We start from the raw sequence: 24,534 nt of genomic DNA on the forward strand, positions 1-24,534 counted from the left end.
AGTCCTTAACTTCCCCTAGCCAAGGACGCTTGAGAGCAAATGGTTAATGTCTCTTCAAAGATTGGAGGGAGAGGAGGAGGAATCTTAATGCAACCAGAGAGTACATAGCTTAAACCACCCTGGAATTCCAGAAAAACAGCAGAAAGGAGGGAGGAGGGGGAAGAAAGAGTGCAGTCTTATTTCACCCCACTGTTAAACAGAGAGACAAGCAGTCTTGGGATTTAATTGGCAGGTGCTTCTCATAAATTCTGGGAAAGCCATAACTAAGTAAAAGCAAGAGAGACTTTCAGAGTTAACCTGTACCAGGATATCTAGCAGAGGAATTTAAAAATCTATAGACAGAAAAGTATATAAATGCTAGCTAGACCTCCACCCCCCTCGCTCTTCAGATTAGCTAAAAGCCCATGTGCGCATTATGCTGGATGATAGATTTGCTTGCCTCGCTTCTTTTTTAAAAAATATATATTTTTATTGACTTTAGAGAGAAAAGGAGAGGGAGAGAGAGAGAGAAATGTCAATGATGAGAGAGAATCATCAATTGGCTGCCTCCTGCACGCCCCCTACTGGGGATCGAGCCCACCACCTGGGCATGTGTCCTGACCAGGATTCCAATTGTGATCGCCTGTTTCATAGGTCAATGCTCAACCACTGAGTCACACCGACTGGGCTTGCCCTTTAATAAATGTGCATGCTTTAATTTTTCAATAAATTGGCTTTATCACAATGCAATCATCTGGAGTCACCCATTTGAATTCATTCCTACAAGCATGACAAGAATTGGGGTGGGGACTGCCTTCTCCCTCTGACTCTGGGGCTGTCCAGTAACACCTCTCTGGTGTCTGTGAGAGGCGCCTCACAAAAGGGGGCTCAGAGGATCAGCTATAACAGCAGGATTTAGTCAGATGGTTTTTCCTAAGTCACTCCATTTCATCAGGAGAGGACTGCAAACACATGCCCTTTGTTTAAGGTAGATGGGGGTGAAATAAACAGAATGACTCCAATTCAACCACCCCTCTCCTCATACTCACCCAACCAACTTTCCGAAATTGCCCAACCAAGGTGCAGACGTTCTCAGAATATCTCTTCTTGGGCCAGCTCCCAAAGGTTGGGAGCATTTGGCTTTGCTCCCAGAAAAACTGTGATTTGGCAAAGGTATGTGAGCAATGTGCCCTTCCCTACCGAACGCTGCAGAAGAGAGTGGCCGAGAGCACTTGTCCTCCACATAGAAAGTGTTTATGAACTGACACATGCTCTATCCAGCCCCGGAAATAGCCACCTGATCAAAACACAATTGAGCATGACCTTGGGCCCCAGCTATGACAGGCAGAGGTTAATTTCCTTTCCTGCTTAGGGCAGGACCCAGTTCCAATTGTCTCACTTTGCCTAATTAAATTTTCTGCACAATATAGCAAGTGCCTTATCTTGGGCAGTGAGGCAAAAGCTTCCCCTTGTTCCTCCCAATGGTTTGAAGTGGAAGTTTGATAAGGGGCACATTTTGCTTTAAAAAAACAGCATTAATTGGGAACAGAAAGTACTTTCTCTACTGGTGGCTATTCCAGTAAAAATAGGTATTTGCCTGTAGGGACCTCCCCATGTGACCTGGCAGGGGACGGGGAAATAAAGTAGGCGAGTAAAGGAGCTCAGGCAAACAACTTAGGACCTGAAGGAAAGTAGGCCAGTGGGTCGAAATAAAATCCAGCCACAAGTAAACAAAAGTTTAATAAACAGGAGATAATCTGATTCTGCACAGTCCCTGGCCCTCTACCTTCAGTGCTTCCATTGGCAACAGTGTCCAGTGCTCACCTGCTTATCAGCTCTGTTAAGGATATCTGTTGGGTGGATATCTTTGTTTACTTATATAGTTACTAGAGGCCCAGTGCACAAAATTCATGCATGGGGGTGGCCCTCAGCCCAGCCTGCACCCTCTCCAATCTGGGACCCCTCGGGGGATGTCCGACTGCAGTCAGACATCCCTCTCACAATTCAGGACCTCTGGCTCCTAACTGCTTACCTGCCTATCTGCCTGCCTGCCTGATCACCCCTAATTTCCCCCCTGCCAGCCTGATCACCCCTAACCACCTCTGTCTGCTGGCCTGATTGCCCCTAACTGCCCCCTCTGCCGGCCTGGTCGCCTCCAACTGCCCCCCCCCACCAGCCTGGTCGCCCCTCATAGCCCCCCCTGCTGGCCTGGTTGCCCCTCACTGCCCCCCTCTGCCGGCCTGGTCACCCCTCACTGCCCTCCCCCCCCCCGCTGGCCTGGCCGCCCCACACAGCCTGCTGTTCGGTCATTTGGTTGCCCCTTACTGCCCCACCCCTGCCAGCCTGGTTGCCCCACACAGCCTGCTGTTCAGTCATTACTGTGAGGGTGTCCTGACCAATTTGCATATTACCCTTTTATTAGTATAGATTATTTTGGAATTACTTTATTGCTTTTTGGAGCAATTACACGTATTAGTTTTGTTTTGTTGGTTTTTTAAAAAATATTTTTAATTGATTTCAGATAGGAAGGGAGAGGGAGAGAGAGATAGAAACATCAGTGATGAGAGAGAATCATGGATCAGCTGCCACCTGCACACCCCCTACTGGGGATCAAGCCCACAACCCAGGCATATGTCCTGACCGGGAATCAAACTGTGACCTCCTGGTTCTAGGCCGACGCTCAAACACTGAGCTACGCTGCCTTTTGTTTTGCTTTTTAATTAAGCAACTCAGAAAAATCTGAAGAGGAGAATGAAACTCTAAATCCTATTATCCATCCAGCATCTATCAGGTTAGGTGACCCTAATACAGTTATATCTTTATGCACATATACAGCTGGGATGATCGATAGATTTATAGGTAGAAATAATTTCAAAGGAATTTGCCACATACAAATTTTTAATTAAGAGGATTCCATTGTTTGAACTTAAGAGATAAGAAACTGAAATGAAATTAATCTGCTGAGTTTCTGAAAAGATGCAGAGTTTTTGTCTGGCAGGATTCTGAAGGCAGGTGAATGTAAATAACATCGCAAAGCAGGTAACATAGGAAAATAAAACCCCAAACCTTAAGGGATCGGAAATGTTTTCCTGGGCTCTCTGGAGAGAAGCCTGCAGATAAGGATAGCGAGCTACTCTGGACTCAGTGTTCTGGGAGCCCCGGGCCCCACCTCTGACAATGCGGCTGGCTGGCCCTGTGTTAGAATAGATTATCCACTCTCTTAAAAAGGGAGCATCTAGCAATGGGTAAGTCTGATGACAACAATGAAGGTGGAAAGAAGGGTGCTAATCACCCAATATAGTGGCAGGAGGAAAGTGGAGACTAATTTGAAAGCTCAGACGCCCGCGATAGACCAATGGAGGTCTGATCAGTTTGGATCAAAGAAGAAAAAGAGAAGATCAAGAGGAAGGGGGAGGAAAGTAGGAGAAAAATATGTCTTGACACTGAGAAATAAAATCTTTACCTAGCCTCCAAAACCACTCCTCACTCTCCGCTGGGGCAACGAAGGCCACATAATTACTAACACTACAAAGCAGTTTAACTTCAAGAAGTCCGTGGGAAATGCTTTGAAAGGATCCGGGATAATTGTATGGTAACGCCTTAAGTTCTCATTCGGAATGAGCCCAGGGCCTTACACACAGCCAAGCATCTAGGCATCCTATCTATGCACAGGCAGCCACTACGTCACAGCAGGATCGGAAGGAAGGTAGAGCGACAGGAAGAAGGCTCCAGGCAAAGGGACACCTGATTGGGAAGCCAGTGTGAAAACAGCGACTCCAAGCGCTGACAGATCAAACCTGTGGCTATCGGGCCTGTTGGGCATCAGCTGTCCATTTCCGTCTAGCTTTCACCTGTGGCCTGTTTTCTCAGATGCAGTAAAGCGTGTCACCCAGAGGAGCGCCTTCCCACACAGGAAGGCTGGTGGGCGGCCATGGGGATGGAGGCATGTCACCCCAGTATGGGACAGGAAGTAGCCATGAATGTGAAAGAGCACCTCAATGTTTTCTTTCCAATGAATTGAAATTGCACCCTTCCCCAAGCTGCTCAGGGACATACTCTCCAGTGAGGAACTCGAGAAGGCGCCTGCTCCAGCGGCTGCAGGGGCCCAGCACATGGGTTCGGAGTGCCCAGGCCAAGCGCTAGCCCCTGCTTCCTGGCTGCTGGAGGCAAGGCACCCAAGTCCTCTGTTTCCTCCTCTGAATAGCAAGGGAAATGCCAGTCGCCACCTTAGAGCCAGTGCAGGGATCAGAGGAGAGGCTCACACAAGGCTGAGAGCAGTTCCAGGTCACGGGAAGGTGATCAGTGCCACCACCAAACACATAAGAAGTGCTATGGGCTAAACTGAGTCCCTGAACATTCATGGGTTGAAGTCCTAACCCCCCAGTACCTCGGAATATGTCTGCATGTGGAGGCAGGGTCTTTAAAGAGGTCACTAAGGTAAAAGAAGGCATGAGGGTGGGCCCTCATCCACTACAACTGGTGTCCTTAGAAGAAGAGATTAGGACACAGACAGGCACAGAGGGAAGACCATGCGAGGACACAGGGAGAAGACGGCCGTCTACAAGCCAAGGAGAGAGGCCTCAGGAAAAACCAAGCCCACTGACACCTTCACCTCAGACTTGCAGCCTCCAGAACTGGATGAAACGGATTCTGTTGTGTAAGCCCGCCGGTCTCTGGTGCTCAGTTACGGCAGCCCCAGCACACTGACACACATACAGGGAGACTCTTATTTTAGCTTATGTTCACACAGTATGAACCCGTGTGGAAAGAGAGCCTGGGGCACATCTGAATAGTAATATCAGTTATAAATTATTTCAAATATCTTTAACATCTGTCCTCTCCCTACACTTACTAGTCTTATCCCAGTAGTGCTAACCCTTGGATGAGAGAATCAGCCTTCGGCTACAGAAATCGGCGAGAACGTGTCCACTCTCCATCCCCCTCATCTTGCCTTTCCTTCTGGGCTCACACAAGCCCGTGCTCTGTGTGCTCTGAGCGCCTCTCCCTCCTCCCTTTCAAGCAGGGAAGCTGCAGTGACCAAATACAGAGGCGGGTAAAGGGGGCTCCTCTGAGCAAAGCCATCACCGGATCTTCGTTGTCTGCTTCAGAGTGTGTGCATCTGAGGAAGGAATATGGCAGGGCTGCTCTGACAATACGCACGCTCACTCTTGGCTCAGCACAGGTCCGTCTTTCATGTGGTCTCAGCGGCATCCGCTGTACACACCAGAAGCCCAGAGAAATCTGAACTGGGAAAGAGACCCAGGCTGATGGCCCCGTCACTGAGTTAGCCTTTGCCAACATGTCCCCCTGGAATGCCTGCATCCGAGACTACGCGCCGTTTTTACCCAACAGTCTCTCTCTTTTGCAAGTTTGCTGGCCACACACTGGTGGAGCATTTGCCCACGGTGCCCTCCCTGTTTCACACTCTCTCGGGTGGTAGCAGGAAGGGGCAGAGGTGAGCTGTCAGTCTTAAAAATCTGCCTGGGACAGGCACCGTGGGGATGGGGTCATCGCTTGCTAGGGTTGTCTAGCCTGCCACTTGCTTCCATTCTCTCTCCTGCCACAAAGGTTCCTTAGCACAGCCAGCGTCGTCATGCAGGATGGCAAGTATAAGCATGCTTTTCTCGTCCAAGGATAACCAAGAAAAGAGGTCAGATCCAAGAAAAACCAATAAAATCCTTTCTGATGGAAGAGATCCACAGTGCGTTCAGCTCCAAAAAGGCAGGGAGCACTCAGATGGCTGCAATTGGCCCTTTCCTCTCCTCACCCAAGGTAAGCCAAGGGTGACGCAAGCTGAAAAGAACGTCTTAAGTTGGCCAAAATGAGAGGAAAATTAAAAACCACTCTGAAGCATGCATGGCCCCCCTTCCGTCTAAGGCTGCACCAGGCCAGCTACCCGCTCTGACCCGTCGAGCAGTCTGTGCTCCTTCTCAAACAAGCACATGTGCCCATCAACTCACGGCAAAACCAAACGCAGACCACGTGCAGATCAGACCCCAGGGCTCTGCTGAGCAAATCAGGACCAATCTCGGAGCTCCATTGGGTTCTGCATTTGAGCAGATCCCTGAGAACAGCAGCACCTCAGGAATAACACAGCACAAGGATGCCCAATATAAAGAGGCCCATATGAAATGCACACGGTGGCCAAGCCCCTGAAACATTGTCAGAAAGCAGGTTCTAGGGCAGGCGTCCTCAAACTACGGCCCGCGGGCCACAGGCAGGTGTTTTTGCCGTTTTGTTTTTTTACTTCAAAATAAGATACGTGCAGTGTGCATAGGAATTTGTTCATAGTTTTTTTTTTAAACTATAGTCCGGCCCTCCAACGGTTTGAGGGACAGTGAACTGGCCCCCTGTTTAAAAAGTTTGAGGACCCCTGTTCTAGAGTCTACAGGTGAGGTTTTTCCTCTGCCTGACAGTTGCCAAAGCAACACAATTGTTCTCCAGAGATGAGAGTGTGTTAATACCAGACTATTGCAAGTTTTATCCACATCAGAAGGCTGCCGCTTAAGAGGAGGCTACTCTGTCCCCCTAGTCATGCTAAGTGGCATTAAGCCACTTACTCCTAAGCACCTGCTAACATGTCATGTGCTCCGGGGCAAACCAGAGAAAGACAAAGCATAGGCACTGTTCATAAACCTCCCACAATCCAGATGGGGAGAAAAGATGTGCATATTTGGAAATGACTCGCGATGGCAGTCTGGTCACCCTGGATGGATGCCCGATTGTGTGACACACATCTGCTATAAGAATTTTCAGTGCCAGAGTTAGCCAGCCCCGCCGTGAATCCCACCCACTGGGCAAAACCAGCCAGCAAAGACAGAAGAGACCAAAAGCTGAGCTGCTTGCCCTAAATGGGGAGGGCGGTGCATTTGGGAGCCCCGGGTTCTCACGGCCGCCTCTGGCAGGACCCACTGCCTAGCACAGAGCTGAAGAAGAGATCAAGTCCAAGAGCCGCTCTTCTTGTCTTCAACTTCTGGCACCAACACTTGCTGGGTGTGCGACCTTGGGCCCCTCACATGATCTCTCTGAGCCCCACAGTCCCACCTGTAAAACAGGGACCAATAAACAGTACTGATATCATGGGTTGTTGTGGAAGGAGCTTTGGCACAGTGCCTGGCACGTAGCAAGGCAGTGAAGAATGTTGGCGGTCATTATCATGGGCCTGAACTTCTAAAGGGGTTCTCCTCACTTAATAGCAGGAACCAGGAAGTGCAGCCTAAATCAAAGGATAGATTCGGTAGCAGAAAGTGCTTTTAATTTTAAGCTAGATTGTCTTGGGTGAAGGAGGGGGAGGCCCTAGATTCCTGTGAGTGTGGTGTTAGTCAGAAGAAGCTGTAACTCAGAGTCAAGGCCGTGGTAACCCCAGCTACTGCAGTGGCCACAACAGAATGAGGCCAGCTGATCCTGCTGCTGATCAGCGAGAGGCTGCAGCATCTGAGTGGGAACAGAGGTGGCACTGAAGAGGAAGTGATCAGAACATGACCTTTCTTTGCCAGCTAGTTTTTCCTGCCCTTCCCCACTGAGCCACTTCCACAATGACATCCCCTCTGAGGGAGGGCGTTATCTTTATTGTTATGAACGCAGTATTGCAGTATTGTTGAGTCACCCCTTGTCCTCCACCCACCTTGTTTTGGCCACTCAAACGTAGAGCACAAAACAATGTTCTCAGAAAGTGGATGCTACTGGCTGGTGCAAGCCCCAGGGTAGCTGCACATGGCCAATGCCTCCCCACCCCCTTTTTTCCTCAAGGTGGGGCATCTGTCCATGGCCTGGATCTGGGGAGGAGGATTGGCTTAATCTCCACAGGGCACCAAGCACGACAGCAGCCCTCGGAGGGTGTGGATGCCACAGTGAGGCAAGCTGGCCTATTCGAGGGCTCACTTCCTTGTCATAGGAGTGTCTGTGCGGACTGCGGAGACGGCTAAGTGAGGGAATGAACACACAGCACACATTTAGATTCTGGCACACGATGGCCATTCTCCTAACCAATCATTAGCATTATTACTTAGATGGCTACTATGGTGATAGGGAGTCTCTGAAATGTTTAAATCAAGAAATGTTACCTCACATAGATGTATCACACTTTCTTCAATTCACAATAAACATTTTATGTCTCCCCTTCATGGAGACTCACTATGTGCCAGGCTCTGCGCTAAGAATTTTACATGCATTGTCCAAGCATGGCATAGCAGCGATGGGCTAGGGTAACGGTGATGGGGTCAGAGAAAAGTGGCAGATTTGAGAAGTACATACAAGATAAGTGTGTGATCAGGCTTTGCTGATAGAATGAATGGGGCCCAGGGAAGAAGCCCGCTCAGATACTGCCACTGACTTCTCAAACTATTGCATTATCATCATCATCATCACTTCTAAGTTACAATGATCATTTAACGAAAGATCAGGATTAAATCAAGTAGTCAATTTCTTTTTTTCTTTTTTTCGATTACCATAGAATAGTTTCACTTATTCTGGAGTTTCATATCAATGGAATCACACAGTATATACTCCAGCATCTTGCTTCATCAATGTTATTGCATGGGTTGGTAACGTGTTCCTTTTTTATTTTATTTTTTTTTTACTTTTTTATTAAGGTATTATATGTGTAAGGTAGTCGATTTCTTTATAGAAATTATACACATGCACTTTGAAAGACAACGTGCTCAATAAGCACATGGTAGGTTGCTCTGTACTCTAGAGCAAGCATGTCAAACTCGTGGCCCACAACGAATATTTTTGCGGCCCAGCCAATATAACAGTATGTAAGAAACGTTTTAATAAAAATTTCATAACTTAATTTTTACAATATCCTGTTGCACATAATTATTAATGACGAACTACAGCGTTCGCTAATGACTGATTACTATAATCGTGTTGCATTCATTTCCCTTATGCGCCTTACGCGCAGGCGCACCATTTCTCTCCACTAATGCTAGCAGCGAATATTTTAGCAGCCGATTGCCACATCATTAATCTTGTACTGACTTGTTTGGTGTGCGCAACAGGAAATATTTCCCTTTTGGAGAACAGGAAAAATAGTTTTTTTGCGTTATGCTTATTAATTTGTGCAGTTATTCAATGTTTGGTAAGTTAATGTTCAAGAAAAATGTTAATTTTTATTAAAATGTTCTATTATTTTATTTTAATGATTACTCATTTATTTCAGCCCTTTGCATTCAGCATGTCTCTATGGAAATAAACTTACGTTTCTATGAAAATTGAAGCCTTTGTTTTTTTGTGGCCTACATAAACTTAAACCTTGTTTATTTGGCCCATGTTAGCCTTTGAGTTTGACATGCTTGCTCTAGAGCAGTGGTTCTCAACCTTTTTAATGCCGCAACCCTTTAATACAGTTCCTCATGTTGTGGTGACCCCCAACCATAAAATTATTTTTGTTGCTACTTCATAACTGTAATTTTGCTACTGTTATGAATCGTAATGTAAATATCTGTGTTTTCCGATGGTCGTGACCCACAGGTTGAGAACTGCTGCTGTAGAGCCTAAGACCATAGGAAAACACAGATATTTACATTACGATTTATTAATAGTAGCAAAATTATAGTTATGAAGTAGCAACAAAAATAATTTTATGGTTGGGGGTCACCACAACATGAGGAACTGTATTAAAGGGTCGCGGCATTAAAAAGGTTGAGAACCACTGCTCTAGAGTATCCGACTACTCCATGCTTGGGTACATTGTCTTACCTACTTCCAGTGGCGAAGTCTAGAAATAGTTCCCCAAAGAACCTGACAATCGCTGACTGGTCCAATTCATTTAACTCCGTTCCAAGAACAAAGCCAGAGAACTAACCTGAAAACACAAAGTACTAGTTCTGTTCACCAACGCAGCAATGCTGCCAGTGCAGACGGCGTCCCCTAGCATGGAGGGTTCCCATTGCATCACGCAGCCTGTCAGACAAAGACCCAGAACAATGGCAGGCTCAAAACAGCAACAAAGCCCTGAGCCCAGGGACGGCTTCTCATAAACGCAGCAGGAAAAGAATTGCCGGGACATGGGTTCTTTCAACCACAGCATGAATAACACTATCAGTCACCACATCATCATTGAAACAATAATGCATGCCTGGATTGGAAACCTGCTGGGAAATGATTACGCTGAAATAGTATAATCCCTCCCCTCAGTGTAGGACACACCCACTCGTTCCAGTAAGAATGCATTCTGGAAAACATGGGCCACTTTCATCAACATACAAATGAATTTCACACAATATGCAGCAGGAGTACTTAGCAAAGGAAAACACAGTAAGAGCAGAAAGGGACTTTCTTCAGGTGCATCCTTGTCTCCCACCTCCTATGCCTAGGAGAACATGTTGACTTGTGGGTAAGAAGAGAGAAAGGCATCGGGCCTACCTGGCTTCAGCCTGGACTAAGGCTGTCATGTCATCTTTGGGAGCCAGCCACTTGCTTACTTGGTAAAACCTTACATCAAAGCCACTGCAGGGGACAGGCAAGCCTATAAATCATGAACAACACAGGAATGGGGGGCAGGGGACAGAAGGCTGGAACTGGAGGAAACAGCCATCTCTTGGGTGGGTAATTGTCCTCTCATTAATTTCTCTTCTGAGACGCAAAAATCCAAGCCAGACGCACAGCCTGGTTGAGACATGACTGATCAAATTAGATCCTTGTGCAGAATACACAGCCATCAGAGACGATTCTCCTTGCGTGGAAGAAGATTTATGTCCAGCCTACAGTTGGCTCACCTTTCCTTAACAGAATGAATCAAATCGTACAGCTTCCGATATCCTGCAAATAATGAATGTGGAGGCCCTAAAGGGTGGCACCCAGGAGCCTGCCCTAAATTCATACCTGGGCCACCACTTGAAAGAATCTCTTTCCTAAAGCCCAGAGTAGTGGTTTCATCAGCCACCTCTGCTCCTTATTTCTCATTCATACTTAGAATTGTAAGATGTTAGAACTGAGAGGCATCTAAGGATCAAGCTGTCTAGGACTCGTGTTAAAGATGATGAAGCAGACTCAGCGGGGACGAACACTAGTAGGCACACATCTGGCAGGTAGAACAAAAACCACGGTCTCCTGAGCACTGGTCGGTGAGGCCTTCCTGTTAGCCTGGGAAATGTTTCCAGCCCTGTTTTACTAATATTATCAATAATGCAAAGCCCTAGAAGGAAGTCAAACAGGTGCTGAAGCTGACAGACATTGAAATACATCCTGATGATTGTCTGTTCAGTGATTCCTGGTCAGACGGTGTGGCTGGGGAACTGCAGCAGGTGGTTCCTGGTTTTGTGTTTGTTTGTTTTTTTCTTAAGTCCCCCCTTGCCCCCCGCAGAAGGCTTGGCACGGAGGAAAAGAAACAGATGGTTGTCACACTGGACTGCCATTGCATTTCCTGTTGAAGAAAGAACCTGAAAGGAAAGATTCCTGCCAATTTGAGAGGTGAGCATCTTTCCAAAAAGACATGGATGCGGGATTAGTAAAAACTGTGACTGATACCTGGAGGTCAATATTCCAAAGAGGGAACAGACTACTCTAGAGGTTCCTACTCTTCCCTGGGGAAGGAAGGGTGCCAAGATGTCCAGGCCTCTACCAGCCAGAGCTCTGCTCCCAAGGGACGGAGTGAAGGTGACTGACATCTGACCTCCCTACAGTGTGTGCTCCCAAATGGATCACTCCTCATTCCCCAGCTACCACCATCCTCCCCGACCTGGACAGTGGCAGCAGCTGCTGGTCTCCCTGCTTCCACCCCTGCCGAATGCAAACCAGAGCCAGAGCCAGCCTCTTCGAACGTCAGATCACATCACCCTATCCACCTTCCAAGGGCTCTGCAGTACATATGACATTGAACCCTGAGTCCGTCACAGTGCCTCCTCCTCCACAGCCCCAAGTCTCCCTCCTCCGACTTCTCCCCCTTGCTCATGCCCTTCCTGCCCACAACCTCCTCACTGTCGAGGAACTTGCCAAACACACTCCCGTTCCTTGGGGTTTACTGTTGCCTCCACCTGGACCATTCATTCTGGGACTGCCCCAAAACATTCGTGTCTCACTCCCCAGCTTCCTTCAAATCTCTACTGAAACACTGAGACCCCTTCTTTGACCACCCAGGGAAGCCAGCACCTCCCTCACCCCACCACCCATCACTCTCCATCCTGCCCTGCTCCGCTCCTGGACACAGCATCTATGGCCAGCTGAGGGGCTGTAGTCATTCCTTTAGAATTTCCCTCTCCCCATGAAAGGTGTGAGCTCCATGTGGCAGCACTTGATGTGCTGCTGTCCTGTCTCCAGTGACTGGGACAATGGCCGGCACAGGGAAGGCACTCAGTACATATGTTTTAGCTAGCATGGACCAAACCCATGCATTTAAACTAGGTCTGGATGGAGAAAACACGGTTTCCACTAGAAAACCCAAGGCCAGCTCAGCCACTGGCTTCTTTGTATACACAGATTTGTTTCCAAGTATATATCTCCCATCTATCCATATAGCCCTTCTACAGGGTGACAGCCAAGCTCAGGGCATGCCACACAAGGCCAGGCAGGGAGACCGAGGGAGAGGGAACGGCAGTCAACCTGCTGAGGGAGAGGGCCTCCGCCTGCTCAGGTCCCAAGCGTGGCCCAGGCTCTCAGGCCTCTCTGAGGGGAAGATCCACCCCACCTCCTTCCAGCTTGAGAGCGGCTTGCAAGGAAGCCGAGTGGAAGGGAAGGGAAGGGCAGAGGGAAGAAGAGCTGCCATGGACCGGACGGCCCCAGAGCCCTCCTGAACACACCCGGCTCCATGGGAAGAAAGGCACGCTTCCCCTTTCCAAAGCAATGCCTCTAACTCGCAGCATGGAAACCCAGGAGGAGGGCTGCTGTCTCTTTTCCCAAGTCCCTAGCATAAACTTTGTCGGATATTTATCTCAGCTTCTGGGACTTCTGTTGATGCAGCCGTCTGGTGCCCCTAGTTCAACAAAAGACTGATTTTTTCAGAGTCTTTAGGAGGGAGTAGGCATAGGCATGCGCCTCCTTCGTGTGGGAGTCTAATGTGGCACAGACGCAGTGCTGCAAGGTGTTTGCAGAGTGTTTGTTTTAATTCCATGCCCAGTGACTGTGCTGAGAGGAATCCACTCTAAACAGGATGTCATAAATCAGGCAAAGAGTTATGTGCAAAGACATCCTAGACATTACTATTTGTAAGAAAGAAAAGGCTGGATACAACCTAGATATCTAAAAATAGGAATGATAGCCCTGGCCTGTGTGGCTCAGATGGTTAGAACATCATCCCATGCACCAAAGAGTTGCAGGTTCAATTCCTGATCAGGGCACAAACCTAGGTTGTGGGTGTGATCCCCGGTCAGGGTGCATACGGGAGGCAATTGATCAAAGTTTCTCTCTCTCTCTCCCTCTTCCTTCCTTTCTCTCTAGAATCAATAAACATATCCTCCAGTGATGACTAAAACAAAAAAAGAATCATAATGTATATAAAACTCTTAGCCCAGTGCCTGACACACAGCGAATGTTCAATAAGGGGTAGACAGAACATTTTTATTGTGAATAATTAAAGAAAGTGCGGTACATCTATATAATGGATCATTTTTGAAGCTTTTTTTCCATTGGTGTTGTCACATGCATATAAAAATCTGAGTAAAAGAAGTACTTAATTACCTTTCAGCAGGAGACTGTATAGCCACCTGTATTTTCAGAAAAGCCGCATCAATCTTTTTTCTACCACCCCAACCCCTGTATTTGCCAATTGCACAAAAGGCACATGTCACCCATGAGATCTGTTCTCTCCACACGAACTACTGCTGTATTAGCCTTCCCTCTGAGAGGCACGTGGAAAGAATCGTTCTGTGCTCAGTCAGCATGTTGCAGTATCTGCCCTGCTCCGAGCCCTGGCAGGAGGTCCGTCACAGTGGGGACTCCTCGGACTTGGGCTGGAAGCCTGTCCTGCTGAAGGAGGGTCTCTAATGAGAGTCCCAAAGGGTTTGCTGGGCAAGTGCAGCCTTTCTCCAGAGCTGTCAATCAACAGCAGCAGCATGTGATGGGCAGATCAATATCCGGTTTCTTCCTCTGGGAATCACCAAGGGGCAAAATCTGAAATGATTGACCTATAATTCCTTTCAGGAGAAATATACCCCAGGACAGAGCCAAATAAATCAACAGGCTCTCAGCATACTAGGGATTGGTTGGGACCCCTCCCCCTTTACACCTCTCTACACACATGTTCAGATACACACTCACACACACAGGCCTCCTCACACACTCACATACATACCAAACACACACATGTACAAACACACACAAAACACACGTGTAAATACATAAGACAAACACAATGCATGGACAGGTACAAACACACGTAAACATACAGGCACCAACACTGGCAAACGTACAGAATCTCCCTTTCCTCTAATCATCCCCTTCTTTAATCAGGGCTGCAATCAATGCTAAGTTCTGGCAACATAAAAAGAACAAGTTCACTTTGATGCTCTGTGATGCGTGAAAACCCCAGTGGAAGCAGAGGCCCATGGAACACAGGCTGCCCAGCGAGGTTCTCGGGAAAGAAGGACTTGGCAGGAACCGTACGGCTGTAAGGGACTTGGGAGAGCACCACCCGCAGAGGAGGACGCCGAGGTTTACTAAGTGAGGCTTAGTGTCCCCAGGTGCTAGCAGTGAGTCTCCATCCCTCCACAGCTCCGATCCCAGTTGCTCCCCAATACATCCCTCCTCCATCCCCCCCACTTATTTGGCATCTATTTTAAATAATGCCTCCTGATACAGAAGTAGACTCCTCCCAAAAAGCAGAGATGCTTCCATGTCTATACTTGACCCTTTGCAAGTAAGTCACCAGCTGTTTCAGGTGGAGAGAAGGAAACCAGGAGAGAGGAAAAGAAACCCACTGCCCTTTGATCCAGATCCTTTCCATCTCAGAAGGAAGCCTGTGTTCACCCAGATACCAGCGGGCTGGGTCCTTTGTTTAAACTAAAAAGGCTTTCCTGGCAGCCACAGGAGCCAGCGGGCAGGGATTCCCAGCAAGAATTTTCTCCTAGGCCTAGGGGAAGCAGGAGGTGCTCTGGTGGGAATGCCTAACCGTGGGTTGACAATTCTGGGAACTCAGCCAGCAGGGTAGGCTGTGTGTGATTAGGAATTTCACCCAGGAACTGTTTTAAATCCAGCTTGCTGTACCTGGCTATTTCTTCTACATCTAATGCCATTCTCAATGCATATCCTCCAGGAGGAAGAGTGCATGGAAATGAACTTGGCACTCACAAAGCGCCGTGTGTCCAGGGAGCTGATCGATGGTTCTCTCTCATCATTGATGTTTCTCTCTCTCTCCCTCTCTCCATTTCTCTCTGAAATCAATAAAAAATATTTTTTAAAAAGTGATAGATAAAATATTATTCAGCCTTAAAATGAAATGAAATCCTGTTACACGCTACAGCACGAGCTGTCCTCAGGGATGAACCTTGAGGACCTTACATTACGTGAATTAAGCCAGTCACAAAGGGTCACATTTATGTTATTCCACTTACATGAGGTACATAGCCAAAACCATAGAGAAAGTAGAATGGTGGCTACCAGGTGCTGGAGAGAGAGGGAAATGGGAGTTATTGTCTCTGGTTTGAGAGCCCCAGTTTTATTAGATGAAGGAGCGCTGGAGGTGGACGGTGGTGATGGTTGCACATCATTAAGAAGGTATTTAATATCACTGAACTGTGCCCTTAAAAAAGTTACGAAGACAACTTTTATATGATGTGTATTTTACCACAATAAAAATTGGGGGGGGGGGTGCTTATAGTTCTTGAATTTGTCTAGTAAGTCTTCTAGTTCTCACTGGAAGACACTCCCCAACTTCAACATTTTTTTTGGAAAAAAATTTGTTCATGAAAAAAAATAGGAAGATTGTGAGCTTGTTAAAGTCCCTTGTGGGGTTACTCAGAGAGGTAAACCAAAGTCACAGTCCTCATTCAGGTCTAAAAGCTTCACGGTCTCCACCCCATGCATGTTCTATTTTCACATTAAATACAGACCTTTATTTTCTTAGTTAAGCCATAAAATTAGCTTCCCGACTTTTATGGAAATATGCACAGCACAATGAGAAGCACTTCTATTCAGGAAAAAACAAGCACGCTAATGAACTATTCCTGATCTAACTAAAAATATTAGATCAAATAAATTTTGAAATATGCGTCTGAAAAGTAAAACTGCTGAAGCTGGTATGTGACTGATAAAAGCTCATCACCTGCCCTGAGCTCTCCCACCGCGGCCCCTGTCAAATCCCACCAGAAAGCCAGCTGGGAGGAGTATACGTGTGGCTCTTCTAGAAATTACAATTAAACGACAGCTATGCTCACCAGTGCTTTCCAGAAAGAGGCCAGGGCTGGGCCACTCTGCTCACAGTCGAGGCACAGGCCCATGTCACCAGGTTTGATGGGAGCCGTACACTGTGGGAAGCAGGTGAATGAGCCGAGACTGGGTCTCCAGCTCTCTCCCCTGCCCCCGGGCTCCACTGTGCCTCCTGCAACAAAGTTCTGAGCCAAGAAGGTCACATACAAGACAGGCCACGGCCCAGACTGCCTGGCCCTCCAATTCAGAAGACATGAGTGCCAGGAAGCCATGGAAACAGCCAATCCCGAGTCCATCCCACCCCAGCCCTTACTGTGTCATCTGGTCACAAGGTGAAGTAGAAGCTGTGCCTGGGGTGAGACACAGACCTGCCTGTGTACCAGAAAACAACCACAATCTCTCCTCTGACTTCCTGAAGCCGGCCGAGGACCCAGGTCTGACTGCCCCTTTGAAGCCTGGGAAGCTGCCTTGGGCCCCCTGGGATGCTGAATGAATACCCCACTGGTGTTCTGCCGGCACGCAACGAGGGCATGTCACAGAGCCTGGGGGGAGCGGAAGCAGAGGGCTGCGTGGATGAGGTAGGTCCCAAGCAAGGAGCAACTCGGAACCTAACACGCAGGATGGACACTGGACACTAAGCTAGGACAGAGGACAGAGGACAGAGAGCCACTTCCAGAAGCTGCAAGTTCTCCGCAGCTCTCTCCTGCTCTGAGAATGGCTGGCAGTGCCCGCTGGGGACAGAACGTGGCCCCAGTGCTCGAAGGCTTCCTCTCCTCTTACCTGTGTCTTAGGACAGGTTATTTAATACCACCAGGCCTCCGTTTTTCCTCTGCAGGGCAAGAATATAACAGTATTTACCTTATGTGGTTGCTGTGATGAGCAAACTATGGGAAAGCATTTTTGAAAACCACAAGGAGGTTGGAAATGACCCTGATGTCATGTGTTGTGGGAGGCCACGGAACAAACTCGAGGTAACGGGCTCACTGCACACTGAATTTTTCCAGTTTGAGTGAATCATCTTGAAATTACATCTCAAGGTCATGCAGTCTGCCCAGAACCCAGGGCCACGTGTCTTCTGTACACCTCAAGCCTCTGAATAGAAAATGCTTCTATGAGGGATTGACTTTCAGAAAATCCAGCAACTACAAAAACCCAAAATGACCAACGGAAGGCTCAAGGGAGATAAAAGACACGAGTGAGCTGTGAACCATTAGAAACTCGATTCCACAACGTACTGCTTGTAGCAACCTTCTCCGGTGTCTTTGGGACATTCCATTTCCAAAGGTCTGAGGTACCCACATTTCACAAACGGCGCCATCATCTGAGGTAACAGGAAGGTCCAGGCCACCACCTGCTGGGCCTGGAGCTCCCTTGGAGTGTGCACATGTCAGACGCCTGGGGCCCTGATGGGCACCTCTCCATCATGAGCAGGTCCCCGGGCCCCAAACTGACCCTTGTGACATGGTGGCCCCCAAATGGGAAGGGACCACTAAACTTTAAGGTCAACAATGCCAAAGAGTAAAATGGCCAGTCCCTGACCGTTCCCTCTGAATGACTCCCAGCCGGCAGCCCACAGAGCCGGACGGCACACCCCGCTCCAGCGCCACAACATGCAAAGGCACGCAGCCTGGGGGTCCTGGGCACCACAGACAGAGAAGCCCAGGAGGAAGCAGGCCGCCTCTCCCCTCACCCACGTCTTCCTGGCGTTAGAGAAGGAAAGGAGACTCAGCCCGCTTCCGGCGTCTGCAGAAGGCGGTCCTTTCTGCTCTTGGCCCTGCAGCTCCGGCCCTGGCACCTCTTCTGACAAAATGCAAGCCTTACGCAGCCCAGGGTGGCACTAGTCACCGAGCGGTGGGAAAAGTGGGGGCTAGGGAGGAAGTGGGGAGGGTGTGTGAGCAGAGAGGGGGGGAGGTGCCACCGAAGCCTGCGGCCAGCAGTGGAAATGCAAACGTGACGTTTTCATTTTCCTGTCGCCTCCTGATCTCAGGCTGCCAGGTGACTGCGCCAGCATTTCGTTTCCACTCCCTTTTATGCCCAGCACTTTAAAGACGCCTCAAAAAAACCAAAGGCTGGAGGTTTTAGATCCCGAAGCGGGCAGAGCGCAGGCCCGCGGGGGGCAGGGGCAGGGCCCGCTGCTGAGGACCTGCCCCTCTGCAGGGCACTTTCCTCTCTCAACACCGGGGCCCAGCACAGGAGCTGAGCACTTTCTGATTATTCCGTTTTTCTAATAACAAGGTCTCCTACCTGTCCCCTACGTACAGCTTCCTGCCTGCTTTTTCTCTGGCCTGGCTAAAAAGCACCACGGTGGACAAGAAGGTTCTTGACACCCCAAAAGTGGGCCTAAATCTCTTGATTAGTACCAAAGTCCCTAAACACGTGAAGCTAGCTTGCTAGAAACCCAGACAAGCCCCCTAAGAAAGTGAGCCCAGCCTGCAGCCACAAAGATGCTCTCCCAAGAGAAATCAAGGTGGGTGGGGATCCGTCAATTCCATGAAAGAGAGAAAACTAAGGATATCGACCTGCTGAACCAGAGGCCCTGGCTGGCCACAGCACACCTCCCAATCAGGGGCCTCAGGTTCTTGCCGGGAAGCGACACAAGGGGTCACAGGGAGAAGCTGGCACCTGCGTGGCAGGCACTGGCACGGCCAAGGGGCTGTGTGGCCCCAGCATGAAAGGGTGGCTGCATTCAGGAGTTGGTGCCTTTGCACACCGTTAACCAGATAATCTGCCCACCGGTTGCTGTCTCAGAACTGCCCACTGCCTGTTAATGCAAAGGAAGAGGACGTCGGAGAGTGTGAGCTCCATGGTCCTCTCGGGCAGAAGGCCTGAGTTCCCCCCTGGCCGGGAACTAGGAGTCACTCAGGTGCTGCTGCTACAGAAAGCTTGGCCAGAAACTCGGTGCTGCCCCGGCCTCTGGGCATGGCTCAGACACTGCGGTTCTTGGAAACTGCTCTTGGCCTAGGGCTTTCTGGAAGGCTCAGACCAGGGCACAAGAGTGTGCTACGAAATTGATTGAGTGGACTGGTCAGGAACGTCTTTCTTAAAAGAATAGAACAGAAAATAGAATATATCACATGTAATAAGGGCAGTATTATCTTGTATTTATCTGTTTTATATATTCATATATTTATATATTATGAACATATGTCATAGATAATTATACAAATATTAGTCTACACATATGCATATATATATACACATGTGCACACACATATATCTATCTCAGTGTGGCAAATTCTGTTTTTCAAACGTTTTTTATGTTTTTTTAAAAATTGATTTTAGAGAGGAAGGGAGAGGGAGAGAAAGATAGAAACATCAATGATGAGAAAGAATCACTGATCGGCCACCCCCCTCCTTCCCTGCATGGTCCCCCACCGGAAACGAGCCCACAACCGATGGGTTCAGAGAGCTTCCAGGCGGGCAAAGCATCCCTGAGTATTTCTAGTCTCACATATTCTTCCAGAGCCTTGCCACTTCCTGATGAAGAGGTGGGATCTATGGCCCTCCCCCTTGAATTTGGATGGGTCTTTGTAACTGATGCAATAATTTTAAAAAATGCCAAGGAAATGGTGCTATGTGACTCCCAAGGGCCAGTCCTTTCTATTACCCAGTCATTGTGCTAAAGCCTTATATGTGCTTTACCTTGTTTAATATCCACAACCCCTTTATACGTAAGGGACCTGAAGCAAAGAGCAAGAGGTTAAGACATTTACGTGAGGTCAAACAGCTAATAGGTGCTGGGAGTGGGACTGATCGGGGTCGTTGGGTTTTGCATTGCTCATTTTGAATCACCATGCAATATCCCATGAAGAAAGTTGAATTGGAGAAGGGAAACTGAAATTTGTGGTGCCCAAGTGTGGTGATGCTGGTGACAATGGTGGCAGGTCCTGCTTTATCACAGTCTGTGCTGGGTGCTATGGGGTCATGGTTTCTAATCTTCACCAGTCTAGCCAAGGAAGGATTATTATTTTTGCCTATTTTGCAAATGAGGATACTGAGGCTCAGAAATACTTAGCCAGAGTCATGAGTGAACTCCACACCTCTTAGTCTTTGCTCTCTGCCTCTCATATCCTCATCATCCAAAGACTGCATGGTCAACCCCACCTCGCTAGCTACACTTTCACATTACTTGTTCAGACTTTCATTTTCTCTGTGCTCTTTCTTTAAAGTCACGCGTCCTAACCGCTCTGTCCTGCCTTCATCTAGGCTGCAGTGAGATTATACAGATAGGTTTCTCCCCCCCCCACCCCCCTTATTGATACAGAGATCCTAAAACCCTTGTCATCTCCTGGGTGATAGGAGTGTCCTTTGCTCTGACGAGGTGGCTCTGGATAGCTACTGGATGAGGGCTGGTCAGCAGAAGACGAAAACCATAATGAGAAGCTAGAATTTTCAGCCCTGCCCCCCATTTTCTTGAAGAAAGGGAAGTTAATTATCAACCATGCCTACAAAAATCCCAAAAGATGGGTTCAGAGAGCGTCCAGGTGAGCAAACACATCTGTACTGGGTGCACAACACAGCCCAATTCCATGGAGGCAACAGCTCCTGCACTTGGCTGCTCACCTGTACCCTTTATCAAATCCTTTAGTAAACCAGTAAACCTAAGTAAGCATCCCTGAGCTCTGAGCCTCTCTAGCAAATTAACTGAACCCAAGAAGGGAGTCACTGGAACCTCCAATCTATAGCCCGTTAGTCAGAAGCATAGGTGTGTGGCTGGTGAATGGCACCTGAAGTATGCGGGGGGCGGGGGGAGATCTTGTGGGACTAAACCCTTAACCTATGAGATCTGATGTTATCTCTGGGAAGATCGCGTCAGAGCTGAGTTAACTGTAGGACACCCAATTCTGTTGCACAGAATTGCTTGGTGTGAAAGAAAAACACCTCCACACGTTTGGTGATCAGAAGGGTCAGAAGTAGTGTTCGGTATGAGCAGTAAAGAAGACTCACAGGGAGGAAACACACAGGAAGGAAGGACTGGGCTTTCCCCCACATAGGAAGGAAACTTTAGGAAAGGCAAAGTAAAAAAAACAGTTTCCCCATCCAGTCCTTTGGCCTTGTCTCATCCATTCAGGCTCCTATAGCAAGATACCACAGACTGAGTGGCTTCACCAACAAACAGTTCTCACTGTTCTGCAGGCTGCAAGGCTGAGATCGGTGTGGTCACGTTCTCGGTGAGGTCCCTCTTCCGGTTTGCAGACAGCCACCTCCTCCCTGTACCCTCACATGGGGAGAGAGAGCATCTCTCTGGTGCCACCTCTTACAATGGCACTAATCCCATCATGGGGAACTCCCTCTCCTCACCTCACATAAACCAAATCACCTCCCACAGTTCTCACCTCCAAATACCCTCACAAAGCGGCTAAGGGCTTCAACATAAGAATTTGAGGGAGACACAACATTCAGTCCAGAGCACCTCCCTCTTATCAGGACCCCCTCCTACCTGGTTTTCCTTGGAGTCCCATGCCTGTCAAAGGCCTGTGCACGATGGCACTTCACCACTGTGGCTGCTCTGGGAGTGGGCAGCACAGAGGATTTTGCAGCCTCTACCTCCGGAGTACCTCTCTGTGCCACCCCCTGACCGTATACCCTACCTAACCCGGGTCAACCCCGTGAGAGAAGGCAAAAGGCTTCAATGAACAAAGTAGCAATCTGCCCACAAACCGACTTCCTCTCAGGCTCTTGGGTCATAAAACATCCTATAGCATGTCAACAGTCATATGTCCAGGTTAATTAGAAACATTCATCATTGACACATCCAGCCCTAGTCTATGCCATCAGCACGTGGCTAAGCCATGGTCCACTGTGCAGGAGGCTTCCGTGCCGTGCGGCTGGCTGGGCTGGCTGACCTGGCCTCCGCTCACTAGATGCTGGTAGCACCTCCCCAGTTGAGGAAACTAAAAATGTCTCCAGACAGTGTCAAATGCTTCCTCGGGGGCAAACTCTCCCAGATGAGGACCACTGGCTTGACCTGCAGGAGGGCTTCCATGGCAGAAAGCCTGCCAGGGAGCTTTCACGGGCGGCGTGCTCCCTTTCTCTCCACCTCCACTTCACTCCACATCACGTTCTCTCTCTCTCTTCAGTGTGTCTCTACCACCGTGACCCGGGCGCCTATGGCTTCCTCCCCGTTCTCTCATGCGGGTCAGCAGAGAAGAGACCCTCCACTAAAGTCTAAGGTTCTTCCAGTCCACACAGCATCACCTGCTCGGGTTCCTAAAGGTGCTTGTCTGCGGACCATTCATTCAACAAACGTCTCCTGAGCCTTCTTGTACAGCTGCGCCAGCCCTTGAACACCACGAGGAGCCAGCACAGACCTGAACAGCACGTGTCCTAGGAGAGCATGGACGTCACAGGCAGACGCTGTCACTACAAGGTGTGGGGCAAGTGAAAGGCACTGTGGACACTTGGGGGTCAAGTGCCAGACTCTGAGCTTGGGGAGTTGAGGAAGGAGTAAATGTCCCCCAGAGAGGTGATGTCCAACTACTTCTTAAAAGGCCAATAGGAATTAGTGAGACAGACGGAGCAGGGAGGGCATTCCTTGAAGACGCCATGGAGGGGAGCCCACGTTCTCAGAAAAGCAGGCTGGAGGCCACTGTGCAGCGAAGGAAGCAGCAGGAACAAACAGCAAGGCAAATGTCGTTGGAAAGCCAGAGGCCTAGAGAATTCACCACATGCTCAGCTGGCATCTGACTCACTTCAACAGCCCACTCGCAGCAGCAAAAGGTCACTGCACCAACTCATACATCCTGAGGGGCACATGTCTCCCACCAAGCACCCCCCTTTCTATAGCTTTCTCATTTGGGCCCCTCCAAGCACATGCTGTGCTGCACTCATGACCAACCAACCCCTGCCCTTCATGTAAGGGGTTGGGAGCCTGTAGCTAGGCTACAGCTGCTATCTCTAGTTACCCACCTGGGAGGAGAGTTCTCCTAAAGAAAAAACAAGCACCTAGCGCAAACATGGAGGGACAGAGAGCCCATGAGAAGGTTGTGGTAGGGGTGCTCAAATCTTCTGCTTGCATCATGATAAACCTACCATGTGAAGGCTTATACATGCTGTTCCCTCTGCCTGGAATGCAGTTTGCTCCCCATTCCTACCTCTGCCCTCACTGCTTCTCCAAGTTAATTTCCTCCTCATCCTCTCCTTTCAAACAAGACTTCTTTTACTGATGACCTACTTCAGACCCCTGGTAGATGCTCTTGCTTTTCCTTCAGCTCCTTAGTATAATTGTAATTAAAGAAGCAATTGTGTGTTTTCCTCCACCAGACTGTTATCTCAATGAAACAAGCCTACAGCAGTCTTGGGCACCACATCTCCAGATGGTATCACTCCCAGTACAACCAAGCAGGTTATTACGCTGCTGTGATACTTCTGTGCTGGTTGGTAAACAGCTACTGTGCCTAACCCACTGCATGCCTTCCCCAGGACCTAGACTCAATCCAAACTTTGCAATGACTTTTCATAAATGGGTTTCATTATATTTCCTGCGGATATAGTGCAGGCCCTACGTAATGCGCTAATCTGAGGTTTTGAACTGTTGTTTTTTATTTATGGCTTAATAGACTTGGAAAAGTTGTGTGTTTTTTTCTACAACAAACTTTCTTTTTTAAAACCTAATATTATAAATATAGGAATGGGAGAGGGAGGGGAGCAATGGTCAGAGGGGTTTTAGCATGCATTCATGTTTACTGGTACATGTGTCATTAGAAAATTACTTTAAAAAAATTTTTTTTGTAGCCCAGCTGGTGTGGCTCAGTGGTTGAGCATCAGCCCACAAACCAGGAAGTCACTGGTTTGATTCCTGGTCAAGGCATATGCCCGGGTTTGGGGCTTGATCCCCAGTGGGGGATGTGTAGGAGGCAACCTATTAATGTTTCTCTCTCATAGATATTTCTCTCTATATATATCCATCTCCCTTTCTCTCTCTCTTTCAAATCAATAAAAAAATATTTTTAAAAAACTTTTTTATACATGCATAGAGTAGGTCTGGAAGAATATACACAATATAGGTAAAGTGGGTGCTCCAAGAAGCGGAGTTGGAGGATCAGGAGATGGAGAAAGAGGGAGATTAGCATTTTATAGCTTAATCTTTTGTATCTTTGAACTTTGAATCACATGCAAAAAATACAAATGAAACAAGTTTTTAAAACTAAAATTTTGAAAATATATAAATAAAATTTAATTGTAAAATGCAAGCAAACTATGGACATGTTCTTTTTAAAAAGTCTAACACTACAATAGAATATAAAGTGAAAA

At 48.3% G+C, this 24,534-nt stretch overlaps 1 protein-coding gene across 3 annotated transcripts in view; it reads right to left on the reverse strand.

The window, feature by feature from the left end:
• The window catches only part of GFOD1 (Gfo/Idh/MocA-like oxidoreductase domain containing 1), a 109,000-nt gene that overhangs the window by 38,353 nt on the left and 46,113 nt on the right, over nucleotides 1–24,534 (reverse strand). Inside the window, exon 1 of one of the 3 annotated variants that reach the window (XM_079776169.1) lies at nucleotides 1,029–2,038. The exons of the other annotated variants lie outside the window; for them this stretch is intronic. The gene's annotated coding sequence lies outside the window, so the exon portion shown is untranslated. Of the gene's footprint in view, nucleotides 1–1,028; nucleotides 2,039–24,534 lie in introns of those variants that run through there. 3 annotated transcript variants of the gene reach the window in all.

Source organism: Cnephaeus nilssonii (genome assembly GCF_951640355.1).
Source record: "Cnephaeus nilssonii genome assembly, chromosome: 7".
Classification (NCBI taxonomy): Eukaryota; Metazoa; Chordata; class Mammalia; order Chiroptera; family Vespertilionidae; genus Cnephaeus; species Cnephaeus nilssonii.